Source organism: Amblyraja radiata, unplaced genomic scaffold (genome assembly GCF_010909765.2).
Source record: "Amblyraja radiata isolate CabotCenter1 unplaced genomic scaffold, sAmbRad1.1.pri scaffold_597_ctg1, whole genome shotgun sequence".
Lineage (NCBI taxonomy): Eukaryota > Metazoa > Chordata > Chondrichthyes > Rajiformes > Rajidae > Amblyraja > Amblyraja radiata.
The window spans coordinates 73,855-78,635 of record NW_022630639.1 but is presented as its reverse complement, the minus strand read 5'-3'; the positions used below and the strand labels follow the sequence as shown (position 1 = coordinate 78,635).

Below are 4,781 nucleotides of genomic sequence, written 5' to 3'. Positions count from 1 at the left end.
TATTTTTGAGCTCTGAGCAGTCCAAGGATTAGTTTCAGTAAAGTGGTAAATAACCTGGGAACTGAGGGTAACCCATTTTGCAATGTTTATTATTGCCTTATCCAGATAATTTTCAAAATGTCTCAGATGATCTCTGTAAATGGGAGCATCTTAAGGAAATCAGATGCAAAGTAAACGACATTCTGCATCTTTTCCACAATGGACAGGTCACGCCTGTGAATTCAGTACCTGCTCGAGCTACAATTCTGGCACGTTTTCCGAGCTGGTCCCGAAAGCCATTCCTGATCATAATACTGAGTCTGCCTTGAAAGACAACTCTGGACATAATTTTGAGCTTGCCTGTAAAGACAAATTTGGCCCAATGTCTGTGCTTGGAACATTGGTATTGTGAAGCTTTACATGGTAAGATGCCAACCATTTGTGTGTTGTAAGGCCACTAGGACCCCTTTCAGCCCTATCAAGGGAAATGCTATTTTCATACAACACATAGCTAAATACATGTTATCATTATTACTGGTACAAACAAGTGTAAATATTACCACTTGTAGCTGGTCCCATATTTTCCCTGAGCCCAACTTGGGTCTTCGGATTTAAAGACCTCTGTCCAACTTTCATGCTGCCACCAACTTCAGTGTCAACTTTACTGTCAACGAAGGCATGGGGTGTGTTGTTGCCGCAACGATGAAGCTTTGCTCGTTATTGGTACCTCTTTTTTGTTGGTTGGTCCGACAGCTTTGCTTCCTTATCCAGTTTTACCTGTCGAATAGGTCTTACCTCAAGAGAAGGTTCAGCGGCCTGTTTTAATGTCTCCCCTGAGCGTTGTTTATTCCCAGTATTCATAGCATGAGGGGAACTCTAGCCCCTTCCGGATATTCTCCACCTTTGTTTGTGAGGACTCCCTCGTATCCATACGCATTTATTCCAGTACGTTCCACAGACATATTTTTAGAATTTTGAAGTTGGTTACACTCACCACTCGTATTCTCTTTCACAAAGAGGGAATTTTTGGACAGCCAAGAGCAGGTGCTGCAACCAGAGTCTCCTGAAGAGACCGTCGAATATAAAGCTCCTTTTGCTGCATCGATTGGAGTTATCGATTTGATTATATGCCCTTCCCCCAATAAGTAATTGTAAGATGAATTGAGATTAATCCTACTTGCTGCAAACAGACATTCCTTATTTCCAAAGCAGCTAAGGGGGTTTTCATACAACAGCCATATCTAAAAAGTAGTTAGTATTAAAATGTTGTAAAATAACTTTTCTGATGTATTAATGACGTTAAATCGATTGAAGTCATTTAGTTGATTGTAGAAGCTTATCCTGATAATTTATTGCAATATGAATGGAAATTAATATTGCTTGCTCTAAATAAACTAATCCAATTTCTTTAAAGCAGCAGTGTTATTTTTCATAGAGCGACCATTAACTTAAATGTAGTTCATAGTAACGTATTGTAATCTAACGTTTTTGATGTATTTAATAACGCTGAATCGATTGGAGTCATTTATTTGATTGTTGCACCTATCCCTGAAAAGTTATTTACAGATGAATGGCAATGAACACAGCTTGCTTCAAACAGACTAAGGCAGTGTTTTCAAAGCAGCACAATGTATTTTCATACAACACCTATTAATTAAAAATAGGTTGTAAGATCATGTTGTAAAATAACTCTCAGATGAATTGCATGACGCCACATCGATCGTAGTCACTTATTTGATTGTGGCACCCTCGCAATGGAATGTTATTGCAAGATGATGAGGTTTGCTACAGGCCGATTACTTCACTGTTTTCAAAGCAGTAGTTACTTTTTTAATACAACGGGCATTAACTAAAACGTAGTAAGTAATAACGTATTGTAAACTAATGAGTCTGATGTATTTCATGGAGTTGAATTGGTTGGAGTCATTTATGTGATTGTAGCACCTTGTGCTAAAAAGTTATTGTACGATTCATGGAATTTAATACAGCTTGCTGCAAACAGACTAACTCAATGTTTCTAAAGCAATAGACAATAGACAATAGTTGCAGGAGTAGGCCATTCGGCCCTTCGAGCCAGCACCGCCATTCAATGTGATCATGGCTGATCATCCACAATCAGTACCCCATTCCTGCCTTCTCCCCATGTCCCCTAACTCCGCTATCTTTAAGAGCTGTATCAACCTCTCTCTTGAAAGTATCCAAAATTGGCCTCCACCACCCTCTGAGGCAGAGAATTCCACAGACTCACAACTCTCTGTGTGAAAAAGTGTTTCCTCATCTCCGTTCTAAATGCCTTGCCCCTTATTCCTAAACTGTGGCCCCTGGTTCTGGACTCCCCCAAACATCGGAAACATGTTTCCTGCCTCTAGCGTGTCCAAACCCTTAATAATCTTAAATGTTTCAATAAGAAGCCCTCTCATCCTTCTCATACATCAAAAAACAGTATTGTTATTTTTCACATAATGGACATTAACTAAAAAGTAGTTAGTAATAATGTATTTTATGATGTATTTCATGATGTTGGAGTAATTTATTTATTGTTGCACCCTGCTCCTAAAGGTTACTACAAGATGAATGGAAAGCAATGCAGCTAGCTGCAAACAGACAGATTTAGTGTTCCCAAAGCAGTAGTTATTTTTTTATACAACGTCCATTAACTAAAAGTAGTTGGTAATGACATGTTGGAAAATAATATTTTCATTGCATGACGCTGCTTCGATTGAAGTAATTATTTTGGGGGTAGCAGCATGCCCTGAAAAGTCATAGGAAGATGAATGGAAATGAATGCTGCTTGCTGCAATTCTGTGTTTCAAAAACAGTAGTTATGCTCATACAATAACAATTAACTATAAAGTAGGTAGCAATAACATATTTTAAAATGACATTTCCAATGCATTGCACAATGATGCATTAATTGGAGGCATTGTTTTGATTGTAGGCCCTTACACAGATAAATTATTGAAGATGAATGGAAATGAATGCCACTTGCTGCTAAAAGACATATGCTGCGTTTCCAAAGCAGGAGAGATATTTTAATACAAGGGCAATTAACTAGAGCATAGTTAGTAATCATGTTGGAAACTGTATTTCCTGATCCCGCATCGACTAAAGTCATTTAATTGATTATAGGATCTTGCCCTGGAAAGTAATTACAAGATGAATGGAAATGAATGCTGCCAGCTACAAACATAAAATTCCAGTGTTTCCAAAGCAGTAGTTATTTTTTATAGAATGGGCATTAATGAAAAAGTAGTTAGTAATTGCATGTTGTAAAATAACTTTACTGATGCATGACATGAAGTTGCATCGATTGGTGTCATGAATTTGATTGTAGGACGTTGCAAGATAAATGGAAATTAACGCTGCTTGTTGCAAACAGACTAATTCAGTGTGTCCAAAGCAGTCGGGTTTTTTTCACGACATAATCTAATGGTATTTAGAAATAACGTGTTGTAAACTAACGTTTCTCATGCATTTCATGATGCTGGAGTCATTTATTTGATCGCAGCGCCATATGCTGAAAAGTTATTTCAGGATGAATGGTAATGAATGCTGATTGCTGCAAACAGCTGTTTCTAAACCTGTAAAATTACTTTTCATATTGCAAGATGAATGGAAATCAATTCTCCTTGCTGCAAACAGTGTTTCCAAAGGCACTCTCTCTCCACCCCTCCCTCTCCTCTCCCCCCTCCCTCTCCTCTCCCCCTCCTCCATCTCCTCTCCCCCCCTCCATGTCCTCTCCCCCCTCCCTCTCCTCTCCCCCCTCCCTCCCATCACCTCCTCTCCTCTCCCCCCCTCTCCTCCGCCCCCCTCTCCTCCCCCCCTCTCCTCTCTCCCCATGTCCTCACCCCCCCTCTCCTCCCCCGCCCTCTCCTCTCCCCCTCTCCTCTCCCCCTCTCCTCTCCCCCGCTCTCCTCTCCCCCCCGCGTCTTTCCCCCCTTCTCCTCTCCCCCCTCTCCTCTCCACCCCTCTCCTCTCCTCCCCCCCCTCTCCTCTCCTCTACCCCCCTCTCCTCTCCCCCCCTCTCCTCTCCCCCCCTCTCCTCTCCTCCCCCCCTCTCCTCTCCTCCCCCCCCTCTCTTCTCCCCCTCTCTCCTCCCCCCTCTCCTCCAATCCCCCCTCTCCTTCCCCCTCCATCCCCTAAACCCCCCTCCCCTCCACACACCCCTACCCCCTCCCTGCTCCCCACCTCTCCCCCGCCCCTCATCTCACCCCCTCTCAACACTCCCCCTCTCTCCCCCCCTCTCTCCCCCCCTCTCTCCCCCCTCTCTCCCCCCCCCCTCTCCCCCCTCTCTCTCTCCCCCCTCTCTCTCTCCCCCCTCTCCTCTCGCCCTGTCCCACGGTATGAGTTCATTCCAAGAGCTCTCCCGAGTTTACAAAAAACCAAACTCGTGGTAAGCACGGAGGATGAATGTAGCGGGTACGTTAGAGCTCAGAAAAGTCTCTTAGAGGCTCGTTACGCGAAGGGCAGGTACTCGGGAAGACTCGCTAACGGCACGGGAAGGCCCATGAAGATTTTTCAACACATTGAAAAATGTCCACGAGAGCCCCAAGTACCGACGAGTGGCCATTACCGTAAATCTCCGAGTTCGAATCAGGGCAAACTCGGGAGAACTCTTGGAATGAACTCGTGCCGTGGGACAGGGCTTTTAGGCAAAAAAGGGGTATGGAAGATGAGAGAGGAGTGGAATGGAGCGCTCTGTTGATTTGAGGCCTTATGCTCCTATGTTCCGTCCATGATAAATATAAATAATAATAAATAAAATAAAAGGATCAGAGAGGAGAAAGCACATTTGATTTGAA

General features: G+C 43.2%; 1 pseudogene; it reads right to left on the bottom strand.

Moving 5' to 3' along the window:
- Window positions 1–374: 374 nt before the first annotated feature.
- LOC116970169 lies at window positions 375–486 on the bottom strand (annotated as a pseudogene).
- Between the last annotated feature and the right edge of the window lie 4,295 nt (window positions 487–4,781).